Below are 26,185 nucleotides of genomic sequence, written 5' to 3'. Positions count from 1 at the left end.
TTCCTTGTGCTGACAGGCTGGCAGACCGTTAGGTAATGGAATTTAATGGCAACGTTAATTAGTGAAAAGTGACACGCTCCGGCAGAGGAAAGACCATACCGAGCGAGGTGGCGCAGTGGTTAGCACACTGGACTCGCATTCGGGAGGACGACGGTTCAATCCCGTCTCCAGCCATCCTGATTTAGGTTTTCCGTGATTTCCCTAAATCGTTTCAGGCAAATGCCGGGATGGTTCCTTTGAAAGGGCACGGCCGATTTCCTCCCCCATCCTTCCCTAACCCGAGCTTGCGCTCCGTCTCTAATGACCTCGTTGTCGACGGGACGTTAAAACAACACTAACCAAAGAGGAAAGACCATGTGACCTAACTTGATTCATCACTGGGAACCACCTCATTAAAATCATCTGATCTTCATTTCATGCTGCCGGTTGATGCAGGTATCGATCTGTGACTCCGTATCTAAGTAAAATGGACTTTAGCAACCTAAAGTGAATCATTACAGATTTTCAAGTCCTTTATGTATAAAATTTTTCTCGCAGCGTAACCCTTGTTTCTGATAGCTTACTAGAAAGCTGATAGTTCAGGAATTCTCTTGATTATAGTCATTCCAAGTATATTTGCGAGTCTGTCGTTAAGTTTAAAACTTCCAACATTTGATCTCAACAAACAGATTCTTCCTAGAGTTGCATATTTGGTAAGCATAAAGCATTCATATAAGGTTTTATGAGAGAAAATAACTTCAAGGTGGTTCTGTCAAAATTTGCTGGCAGATAAAAACGGTATTCCATACTGGGCCAGTTCTCGAACCAGGAAGACTGATTGAAATTTCTCAGCTTCAAAAATGAGAAGGATCGAACTGTTCTACTTGATAAAATGCTTTCAATAGCCAAGAGCGTATGAATACTTACTTATTTTCGACAAGCGGTTTCCACAGGCTTTTTTGTCCTCTCCTGCCCTTCAAAAATTCTTGTTACAGAATGTGATGTGTTCAATGTGAGTTGGAATCTCATGAAAAGCTGTCAAATTAGTAGATAAAATGTAGCACATTATGTATTATTTGACAAACCTTTGCACAATGTGCTACATTTTATCTACTAGTTTGGCAACATAGCATGAGGTTGCAACTTACAAAACACGTTCCAGAACAAAAATTAAGTCCAGTAGAGAAAGCAAAGTCTGTCAAAATCGTGAGTCAAAAATAAAGAAGTCTTAACACGATCTTTGCTTGGAACATTGGCTTCCGCAGGCAAAGGTCTTAGCCTTTCTTCTAGATTTGTGAGGTCGGCATGAGAGCTTGTGTTACTGTCGGAAGTAGGACTGTGAAGGTGGTTCGTGATACCTGGATATTTCAATCGATAAAATCATTGACCGTTGAAGCCGAAGTTACCGGTTGTAAAATCAGTCCTGAATGTAGTTTTATTTAACCAGGACGTTTCGAAACAGTGCACACCCTCCTACAGAGTAAAAGATTCATTATGGAATAGTCCATATGCGAATATGCACTTTTCCGAAATTTTAATTACCAGTTATTCAAAGAATATATACGAAGTCCAGGTTTATATGCTTAATACATAGATGTTCGACTATAGGTTCCTCAGGGTCGCGGTATCGATTTCCGGTAAGAAAATTGTAAGTAGGCTGTTTAGGTTTTCTTATTGGTAACGCCACGTAGCGCTCTGTATGAAAATCACTGGCTGTGCTGTGTGCAGTCTGTGGCTAGTTTGCATTGTTATCTGCCATTGTAGTGTTGGGCAGCTGGATGTGAACAGCGCGTAGCGTTGCGCAGTTGGAGGTGAGCCGCCAGCAGTGGTGGATGTGGGGAAGTGAGATGGCGGATTTTTGAGAGCGGATGATCTGCACGTTTGTCCATCAGAAACAGTACATTTGTAAGAATGGATGTCATGAACTGCTATATATACACTCCTGGAAATTGAAATAAGAACACCGTGAATTCGTTGTCCCAGGAAGGGGAAACTTTATTGACACATTCCTGGGGTCAGATACATCACATGATCACACTGACAGAACCACAGGCACATAGACACAGGCAACAGAGCATGCACAATGTCGGCACTAGTACAGTGTATATCCACCTTTCGCAGCAATGCAGGCTGATATTCTCCCATGGAGACGATCGTAGAGATGCTGGATGTAGTCCTGTGGAACGGCTTGCCATGCCTTTTCCACCTGGCGCCTCAGTTGGACCAGCGTTCGTGCTGGACGTGCAGACCGCGTGAGGCGACGCTTCATCCAGTCCCAAACATGCTCAATGGGGGACAGATCCGGAGATCTTGCTGGCCAGGCTAGTTGACTTACACCTTCTAGAGCACGTTGGGTGGCACGGGATACATGCGGACGTGCATTGTCCTGTTGGAACAGCAAGCTCCCTTGCCGGTCTAGGAATGGTAGAACGATGGGTTCGATTACGGTTTGGATGTACCGTGCACTATTCAGTGTCCCCTCGACGATCACCAGTGGTGTACGGCCAGTGTAGGAGATCGCTCCCCACACCATGATGCCGGGTGTTGGCCCTGTGTGCCTCGGTCGTATGCAGTCCTGATTGTGGCGCTCACCTGCACGGCGCCAAACACGCATACGACCATCATTGGCACCAAGGCAGAAGCGACTCTCATCGCTGAAGACGACACGTCTCCATTCGTCCCTCCATTCACGCCTGTCGCGACACCACTGGAGGCGGGCTGCACGATGTTGGGGCGTGAGCGGAAGACGGCATAACGGTGTGCGGGACCGTAGCCCAGCATCATGGAGACGGTTGCGAATGGTCCTCGCCGATACCCCAGGAGCAACAGTGTCCCTAATTTGCTGGGAAGTGGCGGTGCGGTCCCCTACGGCACTGCGTAGGATCCTACGGTCTTGGCGTGCATCCGTGCGTCGCTGCGGTCCGGTCCCAGGTCGACGGGCACGTGCACCTTCCGCCGACCACTGGCGACAACATCGATGTACTGTGGAGACCTCACGCCCCACGTGTTGAGCAATTCGGCGGTACGTCCACCTGGCCTCCCGCATGCCCACTATACGCCCTCGCTCAAAGTCCGTCAACTTCACATACGGTTCAGGTCCACGCTGTCGCGGCATGCTACCAGTGTTAAAGACTGCGATGGAGCTCCGTATGCCACGGCAAACTGGCTGACACTGACGGCGGCGGTGCACAAATGCTGCGCAGCTAGCGCCATTCGACGGCCAACACCGCGGTTCTTGGTGTGTCCGCTGTGCCGTGCGTGTGATCATTGCTTGTACAGCCCTCTCGCAGTGTCCGGAGCAAGTATGGTGGGTCTGACACACCGGTGTCAATGTGTTCTTTTTTCCATTTCCAGGAGTGTATTATGACTTTTGAACACTATTAAGGTAACTATATTGTTTGTTCTCTATCAAAATCTTTCATTTGCTAACTATGCCTATCAGTAGTTAGTGCCTTCAGTAGTTTGAAACTTTTATTTAGCTGGCAGTAGTGACGCTCACCGTATTGCAATAGCTCGAGTAACGAAGATTTTTGTGAGGTAAGTGTTTTGTGAAAGGTACAGGTTAATGTTAGTCAGGGCCATTCTTTTGTAGGAATTATTGAAAGTCAGATTCCGTTGCGCTAAAAAATATTGGCTGTCAGTTTAGCGTTGACCAGAATAGGTAAAGAGCGAAATGTCTGAGTACGTTCACTTCTGCGCAGCTGTTTGAAAATCAAATAATGTAAGAGGTTTATCAGCACAGTAATTCATTAATTATTCTAAGGGGACGTTTCAAAATGATTTTTTTTCAATTCGCCTTTAAACTAGTCTTTACCTCGCAATGATCCGAGCATTCGTCAGAAACGACACTTCGTTCGGAGTCCACTTTAAATTTTAGGTCCTCTGTTCCCAGTTGGATAACTAAGGCAGGCTACGGACACGCAAGTGGCGTGAAATTGATAGACTAGCACCAGACTATTGAGTCACATGAAATTATTTGCTCAGTCGTCATACATGGTATCGGGGAAACCATTGGATTCTAGACGTGTGTTTATTGGGATTATTTGCTTGATTCATTGTCCTCTACTGGCTCCTTACGTTTGTAATAGTAATCCTGTATAAAGGAAATGGACGCTCCTAACGTATTACAAGCTCTTTCAACATGGTTGATTGTTTGGCAAAACTGCAGTGACTTTTGTGTTGAAATATGTGAGGCTAAATTTCTCGATCCAGTAACTAGTTATAATAAAGCGCGTTCCTGAAACTAAATTGAGAAAATGGTACTGGATTTAAAGAACACTCTTCAAGATTCATGAACACAGCACCAATATTTTTAAGTATCTGCCTAATTTTATGCTGAAATAAGCGTCATGATACTAAAGAATTGTAGTACGACATCAGAAACGCCTTGTTAGTTGTGTGACTTATCAGAAGCAACCAACCACTTGTGGAAAAGGCTAAACGGCAATCTAAGATCTGAAGAATGAGAGAATCCTATAACCAACTATGTATCATGGTGATTGAAATGTTCGATGTTAATATGGTAACACGCATTCATTCAGTGTTCTATTGAGAAGATACTGAACTGTGATTATTCATCAGTAAATAAAGCGAGTAGCATCTAAAACGTAATTTCATTTCAATCTGTAAATGTCTCCAGCACTGTACTTAACAGTTCAATTCTACATGAAATAGGTAACTGATCACGTGACAACACGGACTGCAGCCACAGAACATTGACAGTAAGTACTAACTGTTACATAAATTATTTAGACCGACTGTGTAGTGTATCTGATAGTTTTCCGAATCACAAAGTAAAGTGGAAAATACACTGAAGCGCCAAAGAAAGTAGTACAGGTATACGTACTCAAATACAGAAATATGTAAACAGCCAGAATACGGCGCTGCTGTCGGCAACGCCTATGTAGGACGACAAGTGTCTGGCGCAGTCGTTACCTTCGTTACAGCTCTTACAATGGCAGGTTATCAAGATTTAAGTGAGTCTCAACGTGGTATTATACACTCCTGGAAATTGAAATAAGAACACCGTGAATTCATTGTCCCAGGAAGGGGAAACTTTATTGACACATTCCTGGGGTCAGATACATCACATGATCACACTGACAGAACCACAGGCACATAGACACACGCAACAGAGCATGCACAATGTCGGCACTAGTACAGTGTATATCCACCTTTCGCAGCAATGCAGGCTGCTATTCTCCCATGGAGACGATCGTAGAGATGCTGGATGTAGTCCTGTGGAACGGCTAGCCATGCCATTTCCACCTGTCGCCTCAGTTGGACCAGCGTTCGTGCTGGACGTGCAGACCGCGTGAGACGACGCTTCATCCAGTCCCAAACATGCTCAATGGGGGACAGATCCGGAGATCTTGCTGGCCAGGGTAGTTGACTTACACCTTCTAGAGCACGTTGGGTGGCACGGGATACATGCGGACGTGCATTGTCCTGTTGGAACAGCAAGTTCCCTTGCCGGTCTAGGAATGGTAGAACGATGGGTTCGATGACGGTTTGGATGTACCGTGCACTATTCAGTGTCCCCTCGACGATCACCAGTGGTGTACGGCCAGTGTAGGAGATCGCTCCCCACACCATGATGCCGGGTGTTGGCCCTGTGTGCCTCGGTCGTATGCAGTCCTGATTGTGGCGCTCACCTGCACGGCGCCAAACACGCATACGACCATCATTGGCACCAAGGCAGAAGCGACTCTCATCGCTGAAGACGACACGTCTCCATTCGTCCCTCCATTCACGCCTGTCGCGACACCACTGGAGGCGGGCTGCACGATGTTGGGGCGTGAGCGGAAGACGGCCTAACGGTGTGCGGGACCGTAGCCCAGCTTCATGGAGACGGTTGCGAATGGTCCTCGCCGATACCCCAGGAGCAACAGTGTCCCTAATTTGCTGGGAAGTGGCGGTGCGGTCCCCTACGGCACTGCGTAGGATCCTACGGTCTTGGCGTGCATCCGTGCGTCGCTGCGGTCCGGTCCCAGGTCGACGGGCACGTGCACCTTCCGCCGACCACTGGCGACAACATCGATGTACTGTGGAGACCTCACGCCCCACGTGTTGAGCAATTCGGCGGTACGTCCACCCGGCCTCCCGCATGCCCACTATACGCCCTCGCTCAAAGTCCGTCAACTGCACATACGGTTCACGTCCACGCTGTCGCGGCATGCTACCAGTGTTAAAGACTGCGATGGAGCTCCGAATGCCACGGCAAACTGGCTGACACTGACGGCGGCGGTGCACAAATGCTGCGCAGCTAGCGCCATTCGACGGCCAACACCGCGGTTCCTGGTGTGTCCGCTGTGCCATGTGTGTGATCATTGCTTGTACAGCCCTCTCGCAGTGTCCGGAGCAAGTATGGTGGGTCTGACACACCGGTGTCATTGTGTTCTCTTTTCCATTTCCAGGAGTGTAGTTGGTGCACGAGCGTGGGACACAGCGTCTCCGAGATAGCGGTGAAGTGGGGATTTTCCCTTACGACCATTTCACGAATGTGCCGTGAATAACAGGAATCCGGTAAAACATCAGATCTCCGACTTCGCTGCGGCCGGAAATGCAGGGTGTTACAAAAAGGTACGGCCAAACTTTCAGGAAACATTCCTCACACACAAATAAAGAAAAGATGTTATGTGGACATGTGTCCGGAAACGCTTAATTTCCATGTTAGAGCTCATTTTAGTTTCGTCAGTATGTACTGTACTTCCTCGATTCACCGCCAGTTGGCCCAATTGAAGGAAGGTAATGTTGACTTCGGTTTTGTGTTGACATGCGACTCATTGCTCTACAGTACTAGCATCAAGCACATCAGTACGTAGCATCAACAGGTTAGTCTTCATCACGAACGTGGTTTTGCAGTCAGTGCAATGTTTACAAATGCGGAGTTGGCAGATGCCCATTTGATGTATGGATTAGCACGGGGCAATAGCCGTGGCGCGGTACGTTTGTATCGAGACAGATTTCCAGAACGAAGGTGTCCCAACAGTAAGACGTTCGAAGCAATTGATTGGCGTCTTAGGGAGCACGGAACATTCCATCCTATGACTCGCTACTGGGGAAGACCTAAAACGACGAGGACACCTGCAATGGACGAGGCAATTCTTCGTGCAGTTGACGATAACCCTAATGTCAGCGTCAGAGAAGTGGCTGCTGTACGAAATAACGTTGACTACGTCACTGTATGGAGAGTGCTACGGGAGAACCAGTTGTTTCCGTACCATGTACAGCGTGTGCAGGCACTATCAGCAGCTGATTGGCCTCCACGGGTACACTTCTGCGAATGGTTCATCTAACAATGTGTCAACCCTCATTTCAGTGCAAATGTTCTCTTTACGGATGAGGCTTCATTCCAACGTGATCAAATTGTAAATTTTCACAATCAACATGTGTGGGCTGACGAGTATCCGCACGCAATTGTGCAATCAAGTCATCAACACAGATTTTCTGTGAACGTTTGGGCAGGCATTGTTGGTGATGTCTTGATTGGGCCCCAAGTTCTTCCACCTACGCTCAATGGAGCACGTTATCATGATTTCATACTGGATACTCTACCTGTGCTGCTAGAACATGTGGCTTTACAAGTACGACACAACATGCGGGTAATGCACGATGGAGCTCCTGCACATTTCAGTCGAAATGTTCGTAAGCTTCTCAACAACAGATTCGGCGACCGATGGATTGGTAGAGGCGGACCAATTCCATGGCCTCCACGCTCTCCTGACCTCAACCCTCTTGCCTTTCATTTATGGGGGCATTTGAAAGCTCTTGTCTACGCAACCCCGGTACCAAATGTAGAGACTCTTCGTGCTCGTATTGTGGACGGCTGTGATACAATACGCCATTCTCCAGGGCTGCATCAGCGCATCAGGGATTCCATGCGACGGAGGGTGGATGCATGTATCCTCGCTAACGGAGGACATTTTGAACATTTTCTGTAACAAAGTGTTTGAAGTCACGCTGGTACGTTCTGTTGCTGTGTGTTTCCATTCCATGATTAATGTGATTTGAAGAGAAGTAATAAAATGAACTCTAACATGGAAAGTAAGCGTTTCCGGACAAATGTCCACATAATATATTTTCTTTCTTTGTTTGTGAGGAATGTTTCCTGAAACTTTGGCCGTACCTTTTTGTAACACCCTGTAGATCCTGCATGAATGGGACCAACGGCGACTGAGAAGAATCGATCAATGTGACAGAAGTGCGACCCTTCGCAAATTGCTGCAGATCTCATTGCTGGGCCGTCAGCAAGTGTCAGCGTGCGAACCATTCAACGAAACATCATCGATATGGGCTTTCGGAGCCGTAGGATCACTCGTGTACCCTTGATGACCGCATGACGTAAAGCTTTACGCCTCGTCCGGGCCCGTCAACACCGACATTGGACTGTTGATGACTGAAAACATGTTGCCTGATCGGACGAGCCTCGTTTGTATCGAGCGGATGGACGGTAACGGGTATGGAGACAACCTCATGGATCCATAGACCCTGCATGTCAGCAGGGGACTCTTCACGTTTATGGAGCTTCTGTAATGGCGTGGGGCGGGTCCAGATGGAGTGATATGTGACCCTTGGTACGTGTAGATACGACTCTGACATGTGACACGTAAGTAAGCATCCTGTCTGGTCACCAGTATCCATTCATGTTCGTTGTTCCGACGGACTTGGGCAATTCCAGCAGGACAATACGAGACCCCACACGTCCAAAATTGCAACAGAGTGGCTCCAGGTACACTCTTCTGAATTTAAACACTTCCACTGGACACCAAACTCCAAAGACATTAACATTATTCAGCATATCTTGGATGCCTTTCAACGTCCCGTTCGGAAGAGATCTCCACCCCCCTCGAACTCTTACAGATCTATTGACAGCTCTGCATTATTCATGTGTCAGTTCCCTCCAGCAATACCTCAGACATTAGTCGAGTCCATGCCAGGTGGTGTTGCGGCACTTCTACGTGCTCGCGGGGCCCTACACGGTATTAGGTAGGTGTACAAGTTTCTTTGGCTCTTCGTTCTATATCGTTGGTGACTAGGACGTATTAATTTCGCTGAAGTGTGAGTCGCGTTAAGATTCTCTTTGACTGTTTACTAGCAGCTACGTTGGAAACGGTAACGCACATACTTTGTTATTAGTCTTCCATGACCTGATTATGTTGACCGCCCCGATAACTGAGTGGTCAGCGTGACGGATTGCCGTCTTACGGGCCCGGGTTCGATTCCCGGCTGGGTCGGGGATTTTCTCCACTTAGGGACTGGGTGTTGTGTTGTCATCATTTCATGTCCATCCGGCGCGCAATTCGCCCAATGTGGCGTCGAATGTAATAAGACCTGCACCAAGGCGGCCGGACCTGCCCCGTAAGGGCCCTCCCGGTCAATGACGCCAAACGCTCATTTCCACTTACCTGATTATGTTCACATTGCAGACTGGAATGGTGTTGCAACTACCACACGAAATTTTCTTTGATTGCTTTTGTTGTTTCTCATTGTTCATTTAGTCATTTTTTTCTAAACTTCATAAAATTGAACAATGAGATGCTACATACATGTGAGTTTAGTAATGATCAGGGTTACACACAGCAAGAGAGGGAAAATCTATGTGCACTGATGCCTTCAGAACATAAGTTCCGTCTTTTTTACGCTGAAGCTTATAGATGCTACACACTGCTTCAGCATAATTTTTTTTCACATATTCTTCACGCTGACTTAACATGTGTCCCTAATCTGAGATTGTGCCGGGCTTAAACCAGCGTATGTATATTTTTGGTCGTCATTCGTATTGGTGTATCAGTTATACTACATTGCAGACGCGTGCTACACACAAACAACAGTTTTAGAGAAAATCTAGTTTGAAAATTTTAGGAATGTTCACGCTGCTCAGCCAGAACATTATGACCACCGACCTACTGTCCAGACGATATCAACATCACCTGACGAGGAATGACTGCTAGTCAGCCACACGCACAGTGGATGTAGTATCAGTGAGCGCGCTGTTCAAGTGTAGAACGGGGAAGGCCAGTGATCTATTTGAGTTTGACTGAGGGCAGACTGTGATGGCCGGCAGGCTCGGCACGAGCATTTCGGAAACTACAAGGCTTGTCGGGTGTTGGAGGGGTGTCTTCAACCCGTGGCGAAATCAAGGTGAAACTGCGTCCAGACGTCGTGGGGTAGGCGGTCACCCATCATTACACTTGTCGGACGTTGTACACTTGGCGGACTGGTAAAACAGGACGTGCGGCGAACTGCGGCGGAACTAATATCACACTTTAGTACTGGACACAGTACAATTGTATCTGAACACACAGAGCACCGCCTACTCCTACCATGGTCCTCCGCAGCCGAAGACCCAGGCATGCGCCAATGCTAACACCATGACATCGGCAACTACGACTGAAATGGGCACGTGACCATAGGCACTCAACGTTGACGCAGTGGCAGAGCGTTGCATGGGCTGACGAATCCCGATACCTTCTTCATCATGCCGATGGGAGGGCGCAAATGCGCCGTCTTCCAGTGGAACAGCTCCTTGAGACCTGTACTGCGAGACGGAGACAAGCTAGCGGCGACTCCATTATGCCCAGGAGAACATTCACGAGGGCATCTGTGGGTCCAGTGGAGCTCGTGCAAGGCATCATGCCGGCCGAGGAGTACCGTACACTGGTTGCTGACCACGTACACCTTTTCATGACCATCATATTTCCCGACGGCAGTGGTATTTTTCAGCAAGATAATGCGCCATGTCATAAGTCCAGAAGTGGGACGGAATGGTTCGCGGAACACAGTGGCGAATGCCAATTTGTGCTGGCCCCCCCAACTCGCCTGATCTGAGCCCGATCGAACACACTTGGGACGTAATTGAACGTGGCGTCAAAGCTCATTGCCCCAATACCGGAATTTACGGGAGTTAGGTGATTTATGTATGCAGATGTGGTGCCAGTTCAATGACTCATTGCTCCCATGCTACGACGCGTCGCCGCTTTTATCTGCCTGGAAAGTGGACATATCGGCTATTAGGTAGGAGGTCATTATGTCTTGCCTGATCAATGTACATATTTTGTATGATCACTATATAATGGATTATACTGTAAGTGATGAAAGTATGTGAATGCAGCTTGCCGCTAACTTGGTGTAATGTCTCTCACACATAAACCTGTACAGAAAAGTAAGGGCCTCCTGTTTTATCTTTAGGCTGATCAGTGATAAGACAGGCAAACAATTATACTAATGGAGGATTCTGCGTATTTTCTCTAATTTCATTCGCTCTCTCTCTCTCTCTCTCTGTCCTTTATCTATACACAGTTTTAAATATAATATTTGATTACGTGAACTCAGCCCAATAGAATCTCTGGTGGAGCCCTTCGTCTTAATATTCAGCGGCTGGCTTGCTGTAAAAGATCTTTATATCTATTATTATTGTTAAGCGCTGCATTCAGTTGGGAAAATCGATCGTTTGAACAATTCGTTCATTTTACGACAGATTTAGAATTTCAGATGTGTCCGAAGCCTTTTTGGACGATTTTATAAAATCTCGGTGATTGCAGGCTCTCTTCGTCACAACTGAAACTTCCCCACTAATTACAGGGCCAAGACAATCATCAATGATTCATACAGAGAACTCATTCGTCATTCACTCTAGAATAAAAGGGTCACAAACCTTATTTCTGAGGAAAATTGTATATTCAATCCATCTCCATAACATGCTCCGTTTTCTGTTGATTCCAAGTCTTACTTAATTTGCGTTTACAGTTTTTCTCTCTCTTCAAATAACCCGCTAGTGGCACAAACGTTAATAGCTCGCTTTAGCGAGAAGAAGAGCAAATATGTCTCTTTTAGTAACCCGACAATCTTCCAACAGATACTTCCGAAGCTGTCCTAGTTATCCGTCCCTAACAACCATGGAGAATACATATATGTATCTCTGTTCTTCCAAAGAATAAACCTACTAGAAAAATACCTTGGCGTCGACGAGCTGTCGGCGCATATATTACTAGAAAATCCGATCAGATACTTTCCAAAAATGAATAAATGTTTATGATTTGATTGATAATTATTAATTATTGCGTGGTAGAGGGTAATTTTCCGTGGGGAGATTACAATGCCCCTCGAAGCGAGCGAAGTTTGTGAGCTCAATTTTTATTTGCCGAACACACTTCGCGAGCTATCTATTAGTGTGGATAACCCGGAAGTGATAATTGTCAGTCCTCCGACTGGAAAAGAATATTATGTTTAAGACAGACGAAGAAAAGAAATATTGAAAACAGAAGAAATGAAGAGACAGGTACCGCGGCTGTATTGCTTTTACGTGCATCAAGGTGTGCTGTGCACAACCAAGGAAGATGATCTTTCATGAAACTGTTATCAGGGTCTACCCATTCGGGAACTTTCTTAAGCAGGGAAACCCTGGAAAACCTCTTAAGCCTAGACCCCCAGCTTACGGTGCATAGAAGATAGGAAAGCCTATAGTAGGAAAAAAAATAATTGTGGAAATAGATCTCTAAAGGAAAGATAGGGATCGATTTATATAACGCTTTGGAGAAGAGTGATTTGTGCCTCTAGCAAAAAAAAAACATTTTACAATAAATAACGTAAGTTTTCGTTTTACAATCTTGTTCCTAGGACAATCTCTTGCGGTGCTAAAACTCCCCCGGGTCTTGCATGTCCCCGACGTCCACATTTGTAGTCGGTCTTCTACGCGGCCCACTTTGTAGTCGGTCTTCTACGCGGCCCCCAATGGGAAGAGTAGAAGGAACAGGGATACCCGATTTCACATGCAACATTCATTCCGGAAGAATTAGCAATGACCAAAGGGGAAACTCTTCCTGTAAGAGAACTGGTTAGGTTGCACCGTCCAAGATTCTCCTTTTTGAAAGCAAAATCCTTATGGCTTCATGCATCCTTTTTCTTACGACGTACTTCAAGGAATTTCACCATTAACTAATGCTGTTGCCAAAACATCCTCATATTTATTCTAGTTTGAATACTCTTTCGGACTTTGCATCCCCACTTGTGCTTATAAGTCCGAAAATTCTGACACATTTCTGTCAGTGATTTGTTCTTCGTAATTTAAAGGATTCATGCAACTTACAGTAGATTTTGGATTCAAATCATCGAATAATGGAAAGTGTGGTTCATTTTATACAAAGACATAATCCCTCATTTCCTTGAAAGTCGTATAATTTATCTATACTCAAAAACTTTTTATCCTAAATACACATATTTCTCCAATTGATTGTTGTAATGTAAAAGTTATTAGCATTGAGGAATGCGGATTCACTTCTTTCATTTATTCTCTGATTCATACGGCGTTCACACATGCACATATATGGAAATGGATTTTTTTTTTCCAAACAAAAATTCCAAACGAACACGACCCATTAAATAACTACTAATTCTATGAATATTACTTTCTTTAAACATTCAATAATAAATTAAAAACTCTTAACTTCTAATTATAACACCTTTTCTTTTTAAAGTTCAACATGAATCAGTTTACCCTCGCGTTTGGTGCGAGTCTCTTACAAAGCATATCTGTGTCGTCTATATCGATTCTAACTCTCGCGCCGACGTCAACTGTTTTGCGCGGGAAATTATCTTTGCGGCGTTAACCGTCACTCATGATTCACTGCCTCAACACATCCCTTCACACGTTTACACATCTAAGCGTGCACTTGAAATTATATATGAACCTTCACTCGGAACCTCTTTTGATTATTCAGCGTCATTTACGGGAAACATTTCATTGTTCTTGAAGGTCAGTTAGATCCTTTATAAATCTGGATGACATTAGCAATGCTAAAGTTCCATGTTCACCCAAACACAGGTGAAGCCTATCTCCACTATCTTCTTTACAACACTCGATAGTAATAGTTAGTCACTATTTCTGTAATCTGTGTCACTGATTAACTATTTCAATTTAAAGTTTTCTAACACTACACACACAGTTTATTGTTATGTTTTTTCCTTGATAACTCATCCAACTTGACTTGCCAACAAGAACTCCGCAAATCAATGCTCGTCAAATATTGGACATCCTGGAACCGTTGTATAAGTTCGTCTATGTTTTCCAGATGTGTTCTCACTGGAATTATGATTTTATTTATTTCTCTGGCGTCGAGTACCAGTCTCACAGTCCCGTTTGCTTTTGGCACGACCAACAATGGGGAGCAGTATGGGCTTTTAGAGGGTTCGATCAAACCCCATTTCAACATGCGATCTATTTCTTTTTGAGCTTGAGCCTTTAACCTCCAGGGAACAGGACAGAAAGTTCTACAATACGTTTCGTGCGGCTTAACGTAGAGATGGCATATGTATCCCTTAATAACTCCTGGCCTTTCATCAAACACGTTTTCATACGCTAATAATAATTCTTTGTGCTGCCTCTTCTGATCTTCAATAACGCAGTCGGATTCATTTAACTTCTCATACACTAATTGACCGAAATCTCCTTTGACTTGGAACTCATTAATTACGTGCTGTTTAGAATTTTGTGCCGTCCTGATTACTTGCACACTGATCCCACTATTATATTTTCTGGTAAGGCTTTCTTTTTTCTACAAGTCCAACTCAATTTCTTGTTTATTTACATTTAACCAAATTTTTTCTGTTTTAAAATCTATTCTGCATCCGTATTGACGTAGGCTGTCGACTCCGATAATGCAGTCTACCACCAAATTTTTCACAACAAGGAATGTGCTTAATATTGCTACATTTCCGACTTCTACACTAAGTAGTGACTACACTTTTACATTAGCCGATCTAGCCCCAACGGCGCCTATTATTCTGCAAATTTGAACTGGAAAAATTGGTACTCGTCTTATATTTCTGATCTTGTTGAACAGAGCCTCCGAAATAACATTTGTGGTTGCAGCTGTGTCTAAAACCGCCACTATAGGTACAGTCTCCAAAATGACTTGCACTTCGGCTACTGCCACCTGTTCCTTATCCTCATCTTGGGGTTCTAAGTCCTCGGTCAATTCATCTGCCAGTAATCGTCCATCATTATACGTTCGCATGGGTACACATATCCTGTTGCCCCTCAACCAATTGTTGACCGCTCCTCCGGGGCACGAGTGGGTCCTTACAAGTTTGTTGGATTTTGATTCGCCTGGTGGTTGACATCGTCCGTCACTTCGGTAATTACCGGTTGATTCGTAGATGTCCGTCCCCACTGATGTTGGTTATTTGAGTTCATTCCCCCCGGTTGATTCCACTTTCTATTACTGTTATTATTCCACGCTTGAGGTCTGAAATTCCTTTCGTTCCCCCACACGGGATTGTATCTTTTCCCATTCCTGTTGTTCCTTGGATAGCCCCTCGCAAGACTATTGCCGGTATTACTATTGAGATTTTGAGGGGTTTCTCCGCTATTTAACGATCTCTGTCCATTCCCTTGCCTACCGTTTGGCGGAGGTTCTATCTCCCTATATTGGAATCTGTTATTACGGGCTTTCTGGTTGTTCTCTTCAATAATATCTATATGGTCTAACGTCGTGAGGAACGACTCCAAGTCTTTATCATTGCCGTAAATCAATTGATTCCTGATGCTAATTGGTAGTCTTGCCTTATGTATGTTTATTACGTCTGGCAAGGGCATAGGTCTGTCCCAGTATCTAGTTTTATTTATATATTTTTCAAAATACTTCATAAGGCTTCCTTTTGAAAAGGAGAAAGGCTCTGGGTAGAGCACCTCCTGCCTTAGGCGTTCCTGTACCCCTTCTGACCAGAACTTTGCTAAAAACGCCTTCTCAAAATCGTCATATGTCGAGCAAACAGAAGTCATGTCCGAGGTCCAAATCGCCCCCGAACCTTGTATATATCCTGTAACTAAACTGATCTTCTGCCACTCCGACCAATTTCTGGGTAGCACTCCTCTGAAACTTCGAATAAAAACAATTGGATGGACCCCCCTTTTGTCAGTGTTAAAAATCTGGAATTGCCGATGCTTTATCATTTTTTCTTCGGCATGGCAAAGGCTTTCGTAATCTCCGTTAGATAAGACTTCACGCGAACAACTAGCTCGAGGCAATTTAATGTTTGAGTTACTTACACAAGTCGGTATCGTGTGCGAATGTGCCGTAACTGGCTCTATAGTCGCTGCCAACTTCTGCTGCTAGCCTGTATTCATTTGTTCTGAGCCTTGTTGTGAAACGCGTATCGACTCTTCTATCGTTTGTTTCCAATGCTCGAAATCAGCACCTAACTGCTGTCGCACTTCCTCAAGTCCTTTCGCAAACAAATTCTCTTCCTGTTTGCCAGATAGACTCTGGAATGCTGCCTCAACATTTTGCTCAACGTTTTCACACATTAGCCTTTTGTTTTCTAATGTGATTTCGGATAATTTACCCGTTAATACATTAATTTGGTGGTCTATAACATCTTGACGCTCTGTCAGATGTTCAACACTTTCCTTTAGGTTAGTCTGCGTACGTGCAATTGCACATGACATGGCATCTTGCTTTTGTACTAATTGCGGAACCATTTCCACTTGTTCCCGTACGGTATCTATCTTAATAGCCACATACTCCTTCATTTCTACACGTACGCGGTGAGTAGATTCCTCACATTGAGCTTTCACCAATTCTTTTTGTGCAGTTAATTTTCGTTCCGTCTCTTCGGCCTGATCTTTAAGTTCCTTTGTTTTCGCCTCTATCCGCTGCTCTAATTCGGAAAAACTGTCTTGTAACTGCTGCTTAATCTCAGTTTTCAAATTTTCCTGCCCTTCCGTAACTGAGGCTAATTTCGCGTTCAATCATTTTGCCCTTCAGTAACTGAGGCTAATTTTGTATTCATATTATTCATGCTCTCGGTTACCATCTGCATCTGTCTCATGATAATGACCAATGGATCTAACCCATGTTGCGTACTTGCCGTTTCATCTCCAGCCGTGTCTACACAGCGTTCTCTTTCGCTATCTGTAGCAATCGGTTCTACAACACTTCTTACTACATCATTATTATCAGTGCTAACAGCTGAAGGCTGTTGCGTGCTGCTCTGCTCTGCTTGACTCATCTTAAACATTGCCCTAGTTAATACCATATAAATGTTCGCTTTTCTGTTTAGTATTATTGGATATTTGAACATTGATTAATTGTGTTCATGCTAGATGTAGATTGATTGACCTGCCCCAGTTGCATTTACTTGTATAAGTACAGTAAGAAACTAGCCACAGAAGTACTCTTGTGTGAACGGAGTTACATATAGTGACAGTACACGGGAGATATATATATAGTGCAACTGGGGCAGGTCAATCAATCTACATCTAGCATGAACACAATGAATCAGTGTTCAAATATCCAATAATACTAAACAGAAAAGCGTATACTTCATCTATACTAGCAAACTTTAATAATAAAATTATAGTTCGGCCTTTTCTCTGCGCACAGCGTGTTGTCTTATATTCTTATTTGTAGATCCACTTACTTTGACTGCGAGTATTTCCTCTCTTTTCCAAGCGTCAGTTAAGTTGGCTCGTCGTAGTTCACATGAAACAGAGAACAAAATTATTTTAACAACGTCCAAAAACGTGTCCTGTCACGGATTGGCCATTATAATGGATTATACTGTAAATGATGAAAGTATGTGAATGCAGCTTGCCGCTAACTTGGTGTAATGTCTCTCACACATAAACCTGTACAGAAAAGTAAGGGCCTCCTGTTTTATCTTTAGGCTGATCAGTGATAAGACAGGCAAACAATTATACTAATGGAGGATTCTGCGTATTTTCTCTAATTTCATTCGCTCTCTCTCTCTCTCTCTCTCTGTCCTTTATCTATACACAGTTTTAAATATAATATTTGATTACGTGAACTCAGCCCAATAGAATCTCTGGTGGAGCCCTTCGTCTTAATATTCAGCGGCTGGCTTGCTGTAAAAGATCTTTATATCTATTATTATTGTTAAGCGCTGCATTCAGTTGAGAAAATCGATCGTTTGAACAATTCGTTCATTTTACGACAGATTTAGGATTTCAGATGTGTCCGAAGCCTTTTTGGACGATTTTATAAAATCTCGGTGATTGCAGGCTCTCTTCGTCACAACTGAAACTTCCCCACTAATTACAGGGCCAAGACAATCATCAATGATTCATACAGAGAACTCATTCGTCATTCACTCTAGAATAAAAGGGTCACAAACCTTATTTCTGAGGAAAATTGTATATTCAATCCATCTCCATTACATGTTCCGTTTTCTGTTGATTCCAAGTCTTACTTAATTTGCGTTTACAGTTTTTCTCTCTCTTCAAATAACCCGCTAGTGGCACAAACGTTAATAGCTCGCTTTAGCGAGAAGAAGAGCAAATATGTCTCTTTTAGTAACCCGACAATCTTCCAACAGATACTTCCGAAGCTGTCCTAGTTATCCGTCCCTAACAATCATGGAGAATACATATATGTATCTCTGTTCTTCCAAAGAATAAACGTACTACAAAAATCCCTTGGCGTCGACGAGCTGTCGGCGCATATATTACTAGAAAATCAGATCAGATACTTTCCAAAAGTGAATAAATGTGGATGATTTGATTGATAATTATTAATTATTGCGTGGTAGAGGGTAATTTTCCGTGGGGAGATTACAACTACTACACTAGGAATCCGGAACCGATCGAGTAAGTGCATAGTTTCATAATCAGGAGGTCTCTGGATCGAGTATCGCTTCTTGTTCTTCCGTTTTTCACTCCTCGTAAGTCAGACAACAGATATGAGTGGTACGAGACGGAACTGTGTGATGGCCAAAGAACCGTTTATGAATGTAAGCCAAGTTTGCTTTTCCATACACACACAGAAGCAACCATGCACATGCAAATTTTTACCTATCATTACATGTGCTGTAAGTCGCAATAATTATTGTTTTCTATGTTTCTACGATCACAATCATCCTGATCTGTGCAGTACTCCATAGGTTACACATTACAGTTTTCTCGAATGTACACTCATGCTCATAAATTAAGGTTAACTGCTGAATGTGGTGCCACACAACGTAGCACTACACAAAACTGGCGCTAATAGTATAGGCACATAGGGAACACACACGACACAGACCTGTAAGTCCACGGTACTGGTGATAAGTTGAGAAAACCGTCCCGAAACACATGTGCTACAAAACGCCACTGTTTCCTGCGCATGTAGCCCGACATGAATATGGTATATGATCACCATGCACACGTACACAGGCCGCACAACGGGTTGGCATACTCTGGATCAGGTGGTCGAGCAGCTGCTGGGGTGTAGCCTCCCATTCTTGCTCCAGTGCCTGTCGGAGCTCCTGAAGTGTGCTAGGGGTTTGAAGACCTGCAGCGATACGTCGACCGAGAGCATCCCAAACGTGCTCGGTGGGGTTTAGGTCTGGAGAACAGGCAGGCCACTCCATCCGCCCGATATCTTCTATTTCAAGGTACTCCTCCACGATGGCAGCTCGGTGGGGCCGTGCATTATCATCCATCAGGAGGAAGGTGAGACCCACTGCACCCCTGAAAAGGCGGACATACTGGTGCAAAATGACGTCCCGATACACCTGACGTGTTACAGTTCCTCTGTCAAAGACAGGCGGTGGTGTACGAGCAGCAATCATAATCCCACCCCACAACATCGAACCACGACCTCCATACAGGTCCCTTGCAACATTAAGGCGTTGGTATCTGGTTCCTGGTTCACGCCAGATGAAAACCCGGCGATAATCACTGTTCAGACTATACCTGGACTCGTCCGTGAATATACCCTGAGACCACTGTTTCAATGACCACGTACAGTGTTCTTGACACCAGTCTTTACGGGCTCTCCTGTGGCTAGGGGTCTGTGGAATGCACCTTACAGGTCTCCGGGCGAATAAGCCATATGTGTTCAGTCGTCTGTAGACTGTGTGTCTGGAGACAATTGTTCCAGTGGCTGCGGTAAGGTTCCGAGCAAGGCTACCTGCAGTACTCCGTGGCCGTCTGCGGGCACTAATGGTGAGATATCGGTCTTCTTTTGGTGTTGCACACTGTGGAAGTCCCGTACTGTAGCGCCTGGACACGTTTCCTGTCTGCTGAAATCGTTTCCATAATCTTGAGATCACAGTTTGTGGCACAGGGAGGGCCTGTGCTACGACCTTCTGTGTTTGACCAGCCTCCAGTCGCCCTAGTATTCTGCCACTCACAACGTCATAAATATGTGTTCTTTGAGCCATTTTCAACACACAGTCACCATTAGCACGTCTGAAAACGTCTGCACACTTACTTGCTCCACCGTACTCTGACATGCACCAACACACTTCTGCGTATGTGGACTGCTGCCAGCGCCACCGTGAGATGACCGCAGGTCGCACCGCATGGTCATATCCCGAGGTGATTTAAACCCGCAAACCGCCCACCAGAGGGTTGTTTCACCATGTATCAACATTATCCTTAATTTATGAGCATGAGTGTAGATACAATAATATAAGCTGATTTTATTGAAAGCTGTTGTCCGTCCCATTTTTACACTGAGTCTGCTTAAGAAAAAATTTTCTCCTTTTCTCAGGATAAATATCATATAAATAATAAAGAATAGTTAATATTTATAATTTACACCGTCATAATAAATCTGGCGCGTATGAAACTAACACTTACTCGCTCGGCTGCAGATTCCTATGTAATAGTCAGAATTTGTACTATACCGGTAAGTATAGCGCGTCAACCCTCACGACTCCTTAATAACACCCCGTGTAATGTTTAAAATACACGCAATGATAACGAAACTGTTTAGTTCCAGATACTAATTTTCAGTAACTGTCGAGATGAAAATAGAGAAGGTGGAAGCCGTTCAACCTCTGTTGCAAGTCATCACGCTGAAATGAGCAAAACAGGAGGGATTTTCCGACACTTTCTTGCTTGTGGTTTTTCAAGTAATTACGAGCACTCGCAGAGTAGAATGTGGTTTGGCATGCGCGCGAGAAGCTGTGGCACGAAAATAAGGAGGGATTTGCTTTGTTAATTAATTGCTTGCATTCCAGCGGTAGCAGTCTTACCGCTCCCAGGAGCGCCTCGTTCATTAAGCACTTCTGCATCTGGAAGCCTGCAGGAAGCCACTTAACGCGGCCGTTAACAGTAGCAGGGTCTTTGCAAGACAACACAGTGGATGCGGCTCTCAGCGAAGCGTGGCGTATCCCCCAGTGTTCGTCTGCACTCTACATCATCGTATTGTTAGCATGCTACATCAGACATTCCCAGGGAAATAGCGATCAGAAGGGAAAGGACCTAAGACCCTGCAAATCGCTGTGAACGCGAAGCACAGCAACCAATAGTGAGACAGGTTCGATAGCCGGTAACAATGCGGCCAGTTCTTTGGACTCTGACAGGTGGTGAATATGGTTTTATTAACAAATCAGATTTAATAAGAACTGGTTGTCGTTTTTAGGCCAATTTCATATAAACTTACTACTGCCATATGGAAAAATAATTTTATGAATGTACGAGAGGAGCCGTTAAAAGCCGATATCGAAAGTACTGTTAAGATGCTCCATCCCTTGCTGAAGCATATTTGGCTTGAAGAGAAACCCCCGACTGAGTGCAAAAGTGCGCTTGTGGTAAAGCTCCCCCGCCCCCGACCGAAAAAAAGAAAAATTGGTTTGACTGTAACAAGTGGCGTGGTACTACTTAGCTGCTAGTGCCCAGTAAGGCACTATTTTGTATAGGATTAAACATTTAATTGAAAAGTGACTGTGCAAAGAACATGCCGGTTTTCTGGCAAATCGCAGCTGTGCTGATCGTATTAATACTCTTAGTATCATCTTAGACCATAGCAAATGATCTCAGGCAACAAAGTACCTGGCATTTACTGATTCTGAAACGACCTTTGACTCTGTGAAACACGAGGTACTGTGGCAGGTGTCACGGATGTATGGTATATCAGAGAATACTCTAAATGCCGTCAAAGATCTGTATAATGGCAACAGATGTTGTGTGCTCCACAATGGAATTCTTACAGATCCAGTAGGGGTAAGGAACGAAGTCCGGCAGGATTGTATTTTCTCACCAACGTTCTTCCTTCTTGCCTCTGACTCAGTGACGAGAGGAATCACGGGGACAGGGGGCGAGGAATCTAATTGGCGATCCGTGAACGTCCGGGGGATTTGGATTTTTGCAGACGTCATAGTTTTACTAGCACAAAGACTGACAAATGGTTCAAATGGCTCTAAGCACTATGGGACTTAACATCTGAGGTCATCAGTCCCCTAGACTTAGAACTACTTCAACCTAACTAACCTAAGGACATCACACACATCCATGCCCGAGGCAGGATTCGAACCTGTTGCCGTAGCAGCAGCGCGGTTCCGGACTGAAGCGCCTAGAACCGCTCGGCCACAACGGCCGGCAAAGGTTGACAGATATGAAAGCTAAAATTAAGGCTGACAGATATGAAACCTAAATTAATTCACCGAAAGAAAAGCCGAGACTTCTGGGCTCAAGATAAATCTAAGTAAATAAACTAAATGAGAATAAAGTCTGGGAAAATGGAAGTCCCGCTGCTTGTAGGGGAGCAACAACTGGAGGCTGTCAGTTCGTTCTTGTATCCGGGTAGTGTGGTGACAGAAAATTGTGGAGAAGTAGAAGATGTGAAGAACTTCGTGAAGAATGCAAATGCTGTATCTCTACAACCATCTTAAACATGGAGATACAGAAACATCAATATAAATATAAAATTCGTATTTTAATACAAATGTGAAGGCCGTTTTCCGTACGCCAATGAAATTTGGAAAGTAGATACAAAGATAACGTTATAGTTTCAGAGCTTCATAAATACGTGTTCCGGAGCATAATGAATATATGGTGGCCAGAAAAAGTTAATAATGAGGGCCTCTGGAGAAAAACAGGCACATGTAGAAGAACAGATACATGAGAGAAAGTGTAGCTGGCTGGACGTACACTAAGAAATCCAGGGGGATCAATCATAAAGAAGGCACTCGCGTGGAATCCTCGAAGAACAGGGAAGAAAGACAGGCTTAGAGGTACATGGAAGAGGACGGTGGCAAGTCCTGGGCGGAATGGAGAGAAATGGCCGGAGATGGTGAATTCTCCTGGATTTTCTATGCCTTCATAATGGCCAAAGAAAGTGAGTCGAGTAATTCACGACGGGATTTGAAAAAGTAACTTACACCTTAATATTACAGGCAAAGTAAATTTTATTGGATGCTACACTACACTTAAATGTGACAGAGATGCAGGACACTTTTTTGCAATATAGTCACAAAGTCGCTACGAACAACGGTCGGAACGTTCAACCAATCATTCAGTTCCTTGTCGTTAGAAATTCTCTCCTTGATCACGGTGCCATTCGAGAAGCCTTATGTGAACGACAACACCGTTGGAAAATTTCTTGTTTTCTCAGCTTTCCGAAAAGATGGAAGCGCGTGGTGCGAGATCTGGACTTCTCAATCAGCATCGCTCACATCTATGCGGCCTTACGCGAATTCTTGGCACCATTTCACTACGACTGGAGGCGATACTGAATCTGATCCACTTACCACCAGAATTTCAGGTGAATCTGTGTCCAGGTTAGACGTTTGCCACCAAGAATAGTAATGTACGTACTGTATGTGAACTTTGGAGTGCGCATCCATTGACCGCCCATTTCAATCGCACACTATGATAAGCTATTATTCGTACTCCAGTAGAACTGTCTCCGTATGAGGCCCGGGACATATACTCTCCTCTGACACGCTCTTCTTGAATGAGATTTTCACTCTGCAGCGGAGTGTGCGCTGATATGAAACTTCCTGGCAGATTAAAACTGTGTGCCGGACCGAGACTCGAACTCGGGACTTTTGTCTTTCGCGGGCAAGTGCTCTACCATCTGAGCTACCGAAGCACGACTCACGCCCCGTACTCACAGCTTTACTTCTGCCAGTACCTCGTCTCCTACCTTCCAAACTTTACAGAAGCTCTCCTGCGAACCTTGCAGAACTAGCACTCCTGAAAGAAAGGATATTGCGGAGACATGGCTTAGCCACAGCCTGGGGGACGTTTCCAGAATGAGAATTTCACTCTGCAGCGGAGCGTGCGCTGATATGAAACTTCCTGGAAACATTCCCCAGGCTGTGGCTAAGCCATGTCTCCGCAATATCCTTTCTTTCAGGAGTGCTAGTTCTGCAAGGTTCGCAGGAGAGCTTCTGTAAAGTTTGGAAGGTAGGAGACGAGGTACTGGCAGAAGTAAAGCTGTGAGTACGGGGCGTGAGTCGTGCTTCGGTAGCTCAGTTGGTAGAGCACTTGCCCGCGAAAGGCAAAGGTCCCGAGTTCGAGTCTCGGTCGGGCACACAGTTTTAATCTTCCAGGAAGTTTCACGCTCTTCTTGTTACGCAATGATCTTAGCGTGTGACTACATTTGTAAATTATTTTCTGAAGTCCATACGTACAACTGTACCCATTTACGCTGAGGTCACAAGTCATGGGATACCTCCTTCTGCGTGGCGTAATGCAGCGTCTCGACGTGACATGAACTCAGCAATTCCTTGGAAGTCCACTGCAGAAATATTGAGCCCTGCTGCCTCTACAGCCGTCCATAATTGTGAAAGTGTTGCCGGTGCAGGCTTTTGTGCACGATCTGACCTATCCATTATGTCCCATAATGTTCGATGGGATTCATGTCGAGCGATATGGGTGGGCAAATAATTCTCTCGAACTGTCCACAATGTTTTTCAAACCAGTAGCGAACAGTTGTGGCCCGGTGACATGGCGTATTGTCATTCATAAAAATTCCATCGTTGAATGGCTGCAAATGGTCTCCAGGTAGCCGAACATAGCCATTTCCAGTCAATGATCGCTTCACTGGGACCAGAGGACCCAGTCAATTCGATGTAAACACAGCTCACACCATTACAGAGCCACCAACATCTTGCACAGTGCCTTGTTGACAACCTGCGTCCATGTCCTCTTGGGATTTGCGCCACTCTCGAATCCTATCATCAGCTCTTATAAACTGAAATCTGGACTCAGCTGACCAGGCTATGGTTTTCCAGTCGTCTAGCATCCAAATGATACGGTCATGAGGCCTGTAGAGAAGCTGTAAGCGATGTCGTGCTATCGGTAAAAGCATTCGCTTTGGTCTTCTGATGCCATAGTCCATTAACGCCAAATTTCGCAGCACTGTCCTAACGGACATGCTGGTTGTACGTCCCACACTGATTTCTGTGGTTATTTCACTCCGTATGCCTTGTCTGTTAGTATTGAGACCTCTACGCAAACGCCGCTGCTCTGGGTCGTTAAATAAAGCTGTCGGCCACTGTGTTGTCCATGGTGAGAGGTAATGCAGAAATTTGGTATTCCCGGTACAATTTTGACACGGTGAATCTCAGAATATTGAATTCCCTAATGATTTTCGAAATAGAATGTGCCATGCCTTTAGCTCCAACTGACATTCTGTGTTCAAAGGCTATTAATTCCCGTCGTACGGCCAAAATGACATCGGAAACCTTTTCTCGTGCATTACCTGGGTACAAGTGACAGTTCTGCCAATGTATTGCTCTTTTACACCTCGTGTATGCGATACTACCGCCACCTGTATATGTTCAGATCGCTATCCCATGAGTTTTCTCACCTCATGTAAATCGTAGGTTATAAGTTTGAACGTATATAATTTTAAAGAATTTCTGTCATTTTATGAGTATAGATTTATTAATTATTCAGACTGAACGTTGTTTTACTAGTTCTAAGTTTTGGAGAAAGAATTTTTTTAACACGACATTGGATGTTTTTTAGCGTGATAATGTATGACAAAACCTCTCATTCTTATGTTATTTTCGTTTTAATTACAGATCTAACAACGGCAGTACCCGAAACGACGGTATAAAAAAAGATATATGTTAAGCAATCTAATCGGTTTTATTCACAAAACAGAATCGTCTTCAGCGTCCTTGGAAGGAAGTTCGAACAAAACGTTGAGCCTGTCAGAACTTCGCACAGGTGAATCAGTAACATCGGGTCACAGAGCTGTGAACAAAAGCAAACCAACCTCACAATCGACTGACGAATGCAGATACTCTTGCTCGAGGTTGGTACTGAAACTGGCTATTGTAGGTTGTGCGTTGTGGAGTGTTTGATCCTGAAATCATCTTTTTCCCGGTGAAACATGGCAGCATTTATAGAGGTACGTAGATGGGTAGAATAATTAACGTTGGAAGTTTGAGAATCGCTTTCAGTTACAGCAAACGCTACTGCGTGATGTGAAAACTGGCGTGTGCTGTGCAGTTACAGAAA

The sequence above is a fragment of the Schistocerca serialis genome, chromosome 1 (genome assembly GCF_023864345.2).
Source record: "Schistocerca serialis cubense isolate TAMUIC-IGC-003099 chromosome 1, iqSchSeri2.2, whole genome shotgun sequence".
NCBI classification, from domain to species: Eukaryota; Metazoa; Arthropoda; class Insecta; order Orthoptera; family Acrididae; genus Schistocerca; species Schistocerca serialis.
This window is presented reverse-complemented; position numbering follows the sequence as displayed.